This window comes from Cryptomeria japonica, unplaced genomic scaffold (genome assembly GCF_030272615.1).
Source record: "Cryptomeria japonica unplaced genomic scaffold, Sugi_1.0 HiC_scaffold_104, whole genome shotgun sequence".
Lineage (NCBI taxonomy): Eukaryota > Viridiplantae > Streptophyta > Pinopsida > Cupressales > Cupressaceae > Cryptomeria > Cryptomeria japonica.
The window spans coordinates 427501-439793 of NW_026728926.1; the positions used below are offsets into that span (position 1 = coordinate 427501).

Sequence of the window (12293 nt, forward strand, 5' to 3'; positions counted from 1 at the left end):
CTTGCCTGGGCTGCGCACCAGGGCGGGCTCAAGATGGCACCCGCGTTCCTTTTTTTTCACTATCTTTCAAAACGGAAATTTTAAAATCTCATTTTTTTTTGCCTTTTTCTGGAAATTAGTGAAGGCAGCGCATCAAAGGTGCGCACCTCGCTGCCCACCACGGTGCGCAACGCCGGTGGGCACCCGGGAGTGCTTCGAAGTGTGCTCCAAGGTGCTGCGTGCACGTTGTCGGAGCCCGGTTTGCCCCGGGTGCGCACCTCGCGTGCACCTTCGTCGGGGTGGGCACCTTGGCTGGGTTTGCCCCGGCTGCGCTCCGAAGCGGGGTTATTGGAGCGCCGCCTCTTTTTTTGTCGGAGCGTTTGGTGGGGTTTCTCGCATTGGCTCTTCCGAGGCCCGGTTGCCACCCTGGCGCGCACGAAGTCGGAAGTAGGGTTAATTGCCCGGGTGCGCACCTTTGCCAGGGTGGGCACCTTACCTGGGCTGCGCACCAGGGCGGGCTCAAGATGGCACGCGCGTTCCGTTTTTTTCACTATCTTTCAAAACGGAAATTTTAAAATCTCCTTTTTTTTTTGCCTTTTCTGGAAATTAGTGAAGGCAGCGCATCAAAGGTGCGCACCTCGCTGCCCACCTTGGTGTGCTCTGAGGTGCGCACCCGGGAGCGCTACGAAGTGTGCTCCAAGGTGCGGCGTGCACGTTGTCGGAGCCCGGTTTGCCCCGGGTGCGCACCTCGCCTGCACCTTGGCCGGGGTGGGCACCTTGGCTGGGTTTGCCCAGGGTGCGCTCCGAAGCGGGGTTACTGGAGCGCCCCCTCTTTTTTTGTCAGAGCGTTTGGTGGGGTTTCTCGCATTGGCTCTTCCCAGGCCCGGTTGTTGGGTGCGCTCCCACCCTGGCGCGCGCGAAGTTGGAAGTTGGGTTAATTGCCCGGGCGCGCACCTTCGCCAGGGTGGGCACCTTGGTGCGCACACCTTGGCTGGGCTGCGCACCAGGGCGGGCTCAAGATGGCACCAGCATTCCCTTTTTCTCACTATCTTTCAAAACGGAAATTTTAAAATCTCGTTTTTTTTTTGCCTTTTATGGAAATTAGTGAAGGCATCGCATCAAAGGTGCGCACCTCGCTGCCCACCTTGGTGTGCTCCGAGGTGCCCACCACGGTGCGCAACGCCGGTGCGAACCCGGGAGCGCCCCGATGTGTGCTCCAAGGTGCGGCGTGCACGAAGTCGGACCCCGGTTTGCCCCGGGTGCGCACCTCGCGTGCACCTTGGTGCGCACACCTTGGCTGGGTTGCGCGGCCTGGTGGGCACCATGGTGCGCACCAAGGAGCGCTCCGAAGTGTGCTCCAAGGTGCGGCGTGCACGAAGTCGGAGCCCGGTTTGCCCCGGGTACGCACCTCGCGTGCACCTTCGCCGGGGTGGGCACCTCGGCTGGGTTGCGCGCCCTGGTGCGCACCAAGGAGCGCTCCGAAGTGTGCTCCAAGGTGCGGCGTGCACGAAGTCGGAGCCCGGTTTGCCCCGGGTGCGCACCTTCGCCGCGGTGCGCACCATGGCGTGCACGAAGTCGGAGCCCGGTTTGCCCCGGGTGCGCACCTCGCGTGCACCTTCGGCGGGGTTGCGCGCCCTGGTGGGCACCATGGTGCGCACCAAGGAGCGCTCCGAAGTGTGCTCCAAGGTGCGGCGTGCACGAAGTCGGAGCCCGGTTTGCCCCGGGTGCGCACCTCGCGTGCACCTTCGGCGGGGTTGCGCGCCCTGGTGGGCACCATGGTGCGCACCAAGGAGCGCTCCGAAGTGTGCTCCAAGGTGCGGCGTGCACGAAGTCGGAGCCCGGTTTGCCCCGGGTGCGCACCTCGCGTGCACCTTCGCCGCGGTGGGCACCATGGCGTGCACGAAGTCGGAGCCCGGTTTGCCCCGGGTGCGCACCTCGCGTGCACCTTCGCCGGGGTGGGCACCTCGGCTGGGTTGCGCGCCCTGGTGCGCACCAAGGAGCGCTCCGAAGTGTGCTCCAAGGTGCGGCGTGCACGAAGTCGGAGCCCGGTTTGCCCCGGGTGCGCACCTCGCGTGCACCTTCGCCAGGGTGGGCACCTCGGTGCGCACACCTTCTCAATGTTTTCTTGCCTTTTCTGGAAATTGGTGAAGGCAGCGCATCAAAGGTGCGCACCTCGGTGTGCTCCGAGGTGCGAACCCGAGAGCGCTCCGAGGTGCCCACGAAGTCGAAAGTCGGGTTAATTGCATTGTTTTCCCCGGGTGCGCTCCGAGGTGCGCAACATCGGCGCGCACCAAGGAGGGCTCCGAAGTGTGCTCCAAGGTGCGCACGATGGCGTGCACCTCTGGTGCGCACGATTCGGAGCTCGGTTTGACCGGGGTGCGCACACCTTGGCTGGGTTGCGCACCTTTTGTGCGCTCCAAGGTGCGCACGAAGTCGGAGCTCGGTTTGCCCCGGGTGCGCACCTTCGCCAGGGTGCGCACCTTGATGCGCACGCCTTGGCTGGGCTGCGCACCTTGGTGGGCGCCATGGTGCGCACCTTTCGTGCGCTCCAAGGTGCGCACGAAGTCGGAGCTCGGTTTGCCCCGGGTGCGCACCTTGGTGGGCGCCATGGTGCACTCCGAGGTGCCCAAGATTGGTGCGCACCAAGGAGCGCTCCGAAGTGCGCTCCAAGGTGCGCGCGAAGTCGAAAGTTGGGTTAATTGTCCGGTTTGCCTCGGGTGCGCACCTTGCGTGCACCTTCGCCAGGGTGGGCTGGGCTGCGCACACCTTGGCACCCGCGTTTCCTTCATTTTAAATTTTTTTTTTTTACAATCTCTCAAGTGGGAAATTCTATAATCTCAACTTTTTTTGCCTTTTCAGGAAACTTTTGAATGGAGCGCATCATTGGTGCGCTCCGAAGTGTGCTCCAAAGCTCTCTCCAGCTGCGTGCACCTGCCCCGGCCGCGCACCCGGCCCCGCCCAGCTTCGCTCACCTGTCCCGGGCGTCTGGTGCGGAACCTTAGAGTAAGAAACATCACCGTGCACCTTGGCCAACGTGCGCGACTCGACCGAGCGCGCACTGGCCGAGGTGCACACCGATTTCACCTGGGTGCGCGCGCAGCACCTCGGGCGCACCGGGGTGCGCGCACAACGCCCGGGTTGCACCGTGGCCTGTGTGCTCGGGGCGCCTCGGGTGCGCGCTCGGTGTCGCCCCCGCGCGCGCGGTAGTGCGGGCAGCGCACCCCGGCCCGGCCCGGCCCCGACGAGAACGCAAACGGGCAAAAGGTTTATTCAAATAGCATTGCGACGCCCGGCGAAAAACTAAAAAAGGGTGCAACACCGGGACTTCCCGGGAGGTCACCCATCCCAGTACTACTCCGGCCCAAGCGCGCTTAACTGCGGAGTTCTGATGGGATCCGGTGCACTAACGCTGGTATGATCGCACCCGTTATGAGCTTGTCGCAGTGTGTACTTAGCAAACCGCGACCCACGTGCGAATCCACCCCGGCCACCCACCCCCGTCGAGGTGCACACCCTCCCTCGCGAAGTGCGCCCCGTTCGCCAAGTGTGAGCCCTGCCCGGGTGCGCGCACCTTGCTAGGGCGTCGGGTGTGCACCCGGCCCGGCCTACGTGCGTGCACCTGGAGGGGGCGTCGTGTGCGTGCAGTGTCCCGTCTGCAACGCGGTGCCCACACACCACCTCGGGCGCAACGACCTGCGCTCACATGTGGGCCGAGTGCACCTTGGTGCATGTTCGGGGCGCCTCGGGTGCACGCTCGATCTTGCCCCGGTGCACCAAGGCGCTCGGTTTGCCCCGGGTGCGCACTTGGTGCAAGGTGGGCACCCAAAATAGGGATCAAGCACCAAAACACAAGTTTCGGGATGCAAAATGGGACCCAAGGACCACAAATGCGTTCCAAGACCCATGATGGGTCCACGAGAACAAAAATGTGTTCCGAGACTTAATAAACAAATATTGGGTTTTAGGAGAAGAAACATGCTCTGATGCCCAAAACGAGAATCGACCCCGAAAAGGCCACAGGCCAAAAGTGGGATGCGAGACAAAAAAAAATGGGACCCGAGGACCAAAATTGGGTTCCCAGGTCGAAGACAGGGCAACCGGACAAGAAACGACCTCTAAGGCTCGAAATGAGTCCCGACGACTAAAACTTGACAAGAAGCACCCATCAGGCACCCAACTCGACACCCATGGGATGCCGACCCACCCGGGCTTCCACCTAGCACACCTTGGCACCCACCCACCCTCGCACCCAACCTCGCACCCAACTTAGCACCTTTGAACCCACATTGGCACTCACCCTGACCCTGGCACCTTGGAACCCACATTGGCACTCACCTTGACCCTGGCACCCACCTTTGCACTCACCTTGGGACCCACCCTGGCTCCCACCTCGGCACCCACCCAGACACCCACCTTGGTTCCTTGGCACCCACCTTGGATCCTTGGCACCCACCCCGACACCCACCTTGGCACGCAACTTGGCTACTTGCCACCCACCTTGGCTCCTTGACGCCCACCCCGACAACCACCCCGTGACCTACCCTGGCTAGGGTTGGTGCACACCCACCCTGGTGCCCACCTTGGCACCCACCCTATGACCCACCTTGGCACGCACCTTAGTACCCACCCCGTTACCCACCCTAGGACCCACCCCGTGACCCACCTTGGCCAGGGTGGGTGCCTTGGTGCGCACAACTTGCCTGGGCTGCACACCAGGGCGGGCTCAAGATGGCACCCGCGTTCCGTTTTTTTCACTATCTTTCAAAACGGAAATTTTAAAATCTCATTTTTTTCTTTTTTTTGCCTTTTCTGGAAATTAGTGAAGGCAGCGCATCAAAGGTGCGCAATGCTGGTGCGAACCCGGGAGCGCTCCGATGTGTGCTCCAAGGTGCGGCGTGCACGAAGTCCGAGCCCGGTTTGCCCCGGGTGCGCACCTCGCGTGCACCTTCGCCGGGGTGAGCACCTTGGCTGGGTTGCGCGCCCTGGTGCGTACCAAGGAGCGCTCTGAAGTGTGCTCCAAGGTGCGGCGTGCACGAAGTCGGAGCCCGGTTTGCCCCGGGTGTGCACCTCGGGTGCGCACCTCGCGTGCACCTTCGCTGCGGTGGGCACCTTGGCTGGGTTGCGCGCCTTGGTGGGCACCATGCAGTGCACGAAGTCGGAGCCCGGTTTGCCCCGGGCGCGCACCTCCGCCAGGGTGGGCACCTTGGTGCGCACAACTTGCCTGGGCTGCGCATCAGGAAGGGCTCAAGATGGCACCCGCGTTCCGTTTTTTTCACTATCTTTCAGAACGGAAATTTTAAAATATCGTTTTTTTTTGCCTTTTCTGGAAATTAGTGAAGGCAGCGCATCAAAGGTGCGCAACGCTGGTGCGAACCTGGGAGCGCTCCGATGTGTGCTCCAAGGTGCGGCGTGCACGAAGTCGGAGCCCGGTTTGCCTCGGGTGCGCCCTGGTGGGCACCATGGTGCGCACCAAGGAGCGCTCCGAAGTGTGCTCCAAGGTGCGGCCTGCACGAAGTCGGAGCCCGGTTTGCCCCGGGTGTGCACCTCGGGTGGGCACCTTGGTGCGCATGCCTTGCCTGGGCTGCGCACCAGGGCGGGCTCAAGATGGCACCCGCGTTCCTTTTTTTTCACTATCTTTCAAAACGGAAATTTTAAAATCTCATTTTTTTTTGCCTTTTTCTGGAAATTAGTGAAGGCAGCGCATCAAAGGTGCGCACCTCGCTGCCCACCACGGTGCGCAACGCCGGTGGGCACCCGGGAGTGCTTCGAAGTGTGCTCCAAGGTGCTGCGTGCACGTTGTCGGAGCCCGGTTTGCCCCGGGTGCGCACCTCGCGTGCACCTTCGTCGGGGTGGGCACCTTGGCTTGGTTTGCCCCGGCTGCGCTCCGAAGCGGGGTTATTGGAGCGCCGCCTCTTTTTTTGTCGGAGCGTTTGGTGGGGTTTCTCGCATTGGCTCTTCCGAGGCCCGGTTGCCACCCTGGCGCGCACGAAGTCGGAAGTAGGGTTAATTGCCCGGGTGCGCACCTTTGCCAGGGTGGCACCTTACCTGGGCTGCGCACCAGGGCGGGCTCAAGATGGCACGCGCGTTCCGTTTTTTTCACTATCTTTCAAAACGGAAATTTTAAAATCTCCTTTTTTTTTTGCCTTTTCTGGAAATTAGTGAAGGCAGCGCATCAAAGGTGCGCACCTCGCTGCCCACCTTGGTGTGCTCTGAGGTGCGCACCCGGGAGCGCTACGAAGTGTGCTCCAAGGTGCGGCGTGCACGTTGTCGGAGCCCGGTTTGCCCCGGGTGCGCACCTCGCCTGCACCTTGGCCGGGGTGGGCACCTTGGCTGGGTTTGCCCAGGGTGCGCTCCGAAGCGGGGTTACTGGAGCGCCCCCTCTTTTTTTGTCAGAGAGTTTGGTGGGGTTTCTCGCATTGGCTCTTCCCAGGCCCGGTTGTTGGGTGCGCTCCCACCCTGGCGCGCGCGAAGTTGGAAGTTGGGTTAATTGCCCGGGCGCGCACCTTCGCCAGGGTGGGCACCTTGGTGCGCAAACCTTGGCTGGGCTGCGCACCAGGGCGGGCTCAAGATGGCACCAGCATTCCCTTTTTCTCACTATCTTTCAAAACGGAAATTTTAAAATCTCGTTTTTTTTTTGCCTTTTATGGAAATTAGTGAAGGCATCGCATCAAAGGTGCGCACCTCGCTGCCCACCTTGGTGTGCTCCGAGGTGCCCACCACGGTGCGCAACGCCGGTGCGAACCCGGGAGCGCCCCGATGTGTGCTCCAAGGTGCGGCGTGCACGAAGTCGGACCCCGGTTTGCCCCGGGTGCGCACCTCGCGTGCACCTTGGTGCGCACACCTTGGCTGGGTTGCGCGGCCTGGTGGGCACCATGGTGCGCACCAAGGAGCGCTCCGAAGTGTGCTCCAAGGTGCGGCGTGCACGAAGTCGGAGCCCGGTTTGCCCCGGGTGCGCACCTTCGCCGCGGTGGGCACCATGGCGTGCACGAAGTCGGAGCCCGGTTTGCCCCGGGTGCGCACCTCGCGTGCACCTTCGCCGGGGTGGGCACCTCGGCTGGGTTGCGCGCCCTGGTGCGCACCAAGGAGCGCTCTGAAGTGTGCTCCAAGGTGCGGCGTGCACGAAGTCGGAGCCCGGTTTGCCCCGGGTGTGCACCTCGCGTGCGCACCTCGCGTGCACCTTCGCTGCGGTGGGCACCTTGGCTGGGTTGCGCGCCTTGGTGGGCACCATGCAGTGCACGAAGTCGGAGCCCGGATTGCCCCGGGCGCGCACCTCCGCCAGGGTGGGCACCTTGGTGCGCACAACTTGCCTGGGGTGCGCACCAGGAAGGGCTCAAGATGGCACCCGCGTTCCGTTTTTTTCACTATCTTTCAGAACGGAAATTTTAAAATCTCGTTTTTTTTTGCCTTTTCTGGAAATTAGTGAAGGCAGCGCATCAAAGGTGCGCAACGCTGGTGCGAACCTGGGAGCGCTCCGATGTGTGCTCCAAGGTGCGGCGTGCACGAAGTCGGACCCCGGTTTGCCCCGGGTGCGCACCTCGCGTGCACCTTGGTGCGCACACCTTGGCTGGGTTGCGCGCCCTGGTGGGCACCATGGTGCGCACCAAGGAGCGCTCCGAAGTGTGCTCCAAGGTGCGGCGTGCACGAAGTCGGAGCCCGGTTTGCCCCGGGTGCGCACCTCGCGTGCACCTTCGCCGCGGTGGGCACCATGGCGTGCACGAAGTCGGAGCCCGGTTTGCCCCGGGTGCGCACCTCGCGTGCACCTTCGCCGGGGTGGGCACCTTGGTGTGCAGACCTTGGCTGGGTTGCGCGCCCTGGTGGGCACCATGGTGCGCACCAAGGAGCGCTCCGAAGTGTGCTCCAAGGTGCGGCCTGCACGAAGTCGGAGCCCGGTTTGCCCCGGGTGTGCACCTCGGGTGGGCACCTTGGTGCGCATGCCTTGCCTGGGCTGCGCACCAGGGCGGGCTCAAGATGGCACCCGCGTTCCTTTTTTTTCACTATCTTTCAAAATGGAAATTTTAAAATCTCATTTTTTTTTGCCTTTTTCTGGAAATTAGTGAAGGCAGCGCATCAAAGGTGCGCACCTCGCTGCCCACCACGGTGCGCAACGCCGGTGGGCACCCGGGAGTGCTTCGAAGTGTGCTCCAAGGTGCTGCGTGCACGTTGTCGGAGCCCGGTTTGCCCCGGGTGCGCACCTCGCGTGCACCTTCGTCGGGGTGGGCACCTTGGCTGGGTTTGCCCCGGCTGCGCTCCGAAGCGGGGTTATTGGAGCGCCGCCTCTTTTTTTGTCGGAGCGTTTGGTGGGGTTTCTCGCATTGGCTCTTCCGAGGCCCGGTTGCCACCCTGGCGCGCACGAAGTCGGAAGTAGGGTTAATTGCCCGGGTGCGCACCTTTGCCAGGGTGGGCACCTTACCTGGGCTGCGCACCAGGGCGGGCTCAAGATGGCACGCGCGTTCCGTTTTTTTCACTATCTTTCAAAACGGAAATTTTAAAATCTCCTTTTTTTTTTGCCTTTTCTGGAAATTAGTGAAGGCAGCGCATCAAAGGTGCGCACCTCGCTGCCCACCTTGGTGTGCTCTGAGGTGCGCACCCGGGAGCGCTACGAAGTGTGCTCCAAGGTGCGGCGTGCACGTTGTCGGAGCCCGGTTTGCCCCGGGTGCGCACCTCGCCTGCACCTTGGCCGGGGTGGGCACCTTGGCTGGGTTTGCCCAGGGTGCGCTCCGAAGCGGGGTTACTGGAGCGCCCCCTCTTTTTTTGTCAGAGCGTTTGGTGGGGTTTCTCGCATTGGCTCTTCCCAGGCCCGGTTGTTGGGTGCGCTCCCACCCTGGCGCGCGCGAAGTTGGAAGTTGGGTTAATTGCCCGGGCGCGCACCTTCGCCAGGGTGGGCACCTTGGTGCGCACACCTTGGCTGGGCTGCGCACCAGGGCGGGCTCAAGATGGCACTAGCATTCCCTTTTTCTCACTATCTTTCAAAACGGAAATTTTAAAATCTCGTTTTTTTTTTGCCTTTTATGGAAATTAGTGAAGGCATCGCATCAAAGGTGCGCACCTCGCTGCCCACCTTGGTGTGCTCCGAGGTGCCCACCACGGTGCGCAACGCCGGTGCGAACCCGGGAGCGCCCCGATGTGTGCTCCAAGGTGCGGCGTGCACGAAGTCGGACCCCGGTTTGCCCCGGGTGCGCACCTCGCGTGCACCTTGGTGCGCACACCTTGGCTGGGTTGCGCGGCCTGGTGGGCACCATGGTGCGCACCAAGGAGCGCTCCGAAGTGTGCTCCAAGGTGCGGCGTGCACGAAGTCGGAGCCCGGTTTGCCCCGGGTACGCACCTCGCGTGCACCTTCGCCGGGGTGGGCACCTCGGCTGGGTTGCGCGCCCTGGTGCGCACCAAGGAGCGCTCCGAAGTGTGCTCCAAGGTGCGGCGTGCACGAAGTCGGAGCCCGGTTTGCCCCGGGTGCGCACCTTCGCCGCGGTGCGCACCATGGCGTGCACGAAGTCGGAGCCCGGTTTGCCCCGGGTGCGCACCTCGCGTGCACCTTCGGCGGGGTTGCGCGCCCTGGTGGGCACCATGGTGCGCACCAAGGAGCGCTCCGAAGTGTGCTCCAAGGTGCGGCGTGCACGAAGTCGGAGCCCGGTTTGCCCCGGGTGCGCACCTCGCGTGCACCTTCGGCGGGGTTGCGCGCCCTGGTGGGCACCATGGTGCGCACCAAGGAGCGCTCCGAAGTGTGCTCCAAGGTGCGGCGTGCACGAAGTCGGAGCCCGGTTTGCCCCGGGTGCGCACCTCGCGTGCACCTTCGCCGCGGTGGGCACCATGGCGTGCACGAAGTCGGAGCCCGGTTTGCCCCGGGTGCGCACCTCGCGTGCACCTTCGCCGGGGTGGGCACCTCGGCTGGGTTGCGCGCCCTGGTGCGCACCAAGGAGCGCTCCGAAGTGTGCTCCAAGGTGCGGCGTGCACGAAGTCGGAGCCCGGTTTGCCCCGGGTGCGCACCTCGCGTGCACCTTCGCCAGGGTGGGCACCTCGGTGCGCACACCTTCTCAATGTTTTCTTGCCTTTTCTGGAAATTGGTGAAGGCAGCGCATCAAAGGTGCGCACCTCGGTGTGCTCCGAGGTGCGAACCCGAGAGCGCTCCGAGGTGCCCACGAAGTCGAAAGTCGGGTTAATTGCATTGTTTTCCCCGGGTGCGCTCCGAGGTGCGCAACATCGGCGCGCACCAAGGAGGGCTCCGAAGTGTGCTCCAAGGTGCGCACGATGGCGTGCACCTCTGGTGCGCACGATTCGGAGCTCGGTTTGACCGGGGTGCGCACACCTTGGCTGGGTTGCGCACCTTTTGTGCGCTCCAAGGTGCGCACGAAGTCGGAGCTCAGTTTGCCCCGGGTGCGCACCTTCGCCAGGGTGCGCACCTTGATGCGCACGCCTTGGCTGGGCTGCGCACCTTGGTGGGCGCCATGGTGCGCACCTTTCGTGCGCTCCAAGGTGCGCACGAAGTCGGAGCTCGGTTTGCCCCGGGTGCGCACCTTGGTGGGCGCCATGGTGCACTCCGAGGTGCCCAAGATTGGTGCGCACCAAGGAGCGCTTCGAAGTGCGCTCCAAGGTGCGCGCGAAGTCGAAAGTTGGGTTAATTGTCCGGTTTGCCTCGGGTGCGCACCTTGCGTGCACCTTCGCCAGGGTGGGCGCCTTGGTGCGCACACCTTGGCTGGGCTGCGCACACCTTGGCACCCGCGTTTCCTTCATTTTAAATTTTTTTTTTTTACAATCTCTCAAGTGGGAAATTCTATAATCTCAACTTTTTTTGCCTTTTCAGGAAACTTTTGAATGGAGCGCATCATTGGTGCGCTCCGAAGTGTGCTCCAAAGCTCTCTCCAGCTGCGTGCACCTGCCCCGGCCGCGCACCCGGCCCCGCCCAGCTTCGCTCACCTGTCCCGGGCGTCTGGTGCGGAACCTTAGAGTAAGAAACATCACCGTGCACCTTGGCCAACGTGCGCGACTCGACCGAGCGCGCACTGGCCGAGGTGCACACCGATTTCACCTGGGTGCGCGCGCAGCACCTCGGGCGCACCGGGGTGCGCGCACAACGCCCGGGTTGCACCGTGGCCTGTGTGCTCGGGGTGCCTCGGGTGCGCGCTCGGTGTCGCCCCCCGCGCGCGCGGTAGTGCGGGCAGCGCACCCCGGCCCGGCCCGGCCCCGACGAGAACGCAAACGGGCAAAAGGTTTATTCAAATAGCATTGCGACGCCCGGCGAAAAACTAAAAAAGGGTGCAACACCGGGACTTCCCGGGAGGTCACCCATCCCAGTACTACTCCGGCCCAAGCGCGCTTAACTGCGGAGTTCTGATGGGATCCGGTGCACTAATGCTGGTATGATCGCACCCGTTATGAGCTTGTCGCAGTGTGTACTTAGCAAACCGCGACCCACGTGCGAATCCACCCCGGCCACCCACCCCCGTCGAGGTGCACACCCTCCCTCGCGAAGTGCGCCCCGTTCGCCAAGTGTGAGCCCTGCCCGGGTGCGCGCACCTTGCTAGGGCGTCGGGTGTGCACCCGGCCCGGCCTACGTGCGTGCACCTGGAGGGGGCGTCGTGTGCGTGCAGTGTCCCGTCTGCAACGCGGTGCCCACACACCACCTCGGGCGCAACGACCTGCGCTCACATGTGGGCCGAGTGCACCTTGGTGCATGTTCGGGGCGCCTCGGGTGCACGCTCGATCTTGCCCCGGTGCACCAAGGCGCTCGGTTTGCCCCGGGTGCGCACTTGGTGCAAGGTGGGCACCCAAAATAGGGATCAAGCACCAAAACACAAGTTTCGGGATGCAAAATGGGACCCAAGGACCACAAATGCGTTCCAAGACCCATGATGGGTCCACGAGAACAAAAATGTGTTCCGAGACTTAATAAACAAATATTGGGTTTTAGGAGAAGAAACATGCTCTGATGCCCAAAACGAGAATCGACCCCGAAAAGGCCACAGGCCAAAAGTGGGATGCGAGACAAAAAAAAATGGGACCCGAGGACCAAAATTGGGTTCCCAGGTCGAAGACAGGGCAACCGGACAAGAAACGACCTCTAAGGCTCGAAATGAGTCCCGACGACTAAAACTTGACAAGAAGCACCCATCAGGCACCCAACTCGACACCCATGGGATGCCGACCCACCCGGGCTTCCACCTAGCACACCTTGGCACCCACCCACCCTCGCACCCAACCTCGCACCCAACTTAGCACCTTTGAACCCACATTGGCACTCACCCTGACCCTGGCACCTTGGAACCCACATTGGCACTCACCTTGACCCTGGCACCCACCTTTGCACTCACCTTGGGACCCAC

At 62.8% G+C, this 12293-nt stretch overlaps 2 non-coding genes across 2 annotated transcripts; both read right to left on the minus strand.

The window, feature by feature from the left end:
- Positions 1–3286: 3286 nt before the first annotated feature.
- LOC131865178 (5S ribosomal RNA) lies at positions 3287–3405 on the minus strand. The gene has a single exon (XR_009363907.1). It is a non-coding gene; the product is annotated as a 5S ribosomal RNA (ribosomal RNA).
- A 7818-nt stretch (positions 3406–11223) lies between these two features.
- On the minus strand, positions 11224–11342 carry LOC131865182 (5S ribosomal RNA). Its single transcript, XR_009363911.1, has one exon. It is a non-coding gene; the product is annotated as a 5S ribosomal RNA (ribosomal RNA).
- Between the last annotated feature and the right edge of the window lie 951 nt (positions 11343–12293).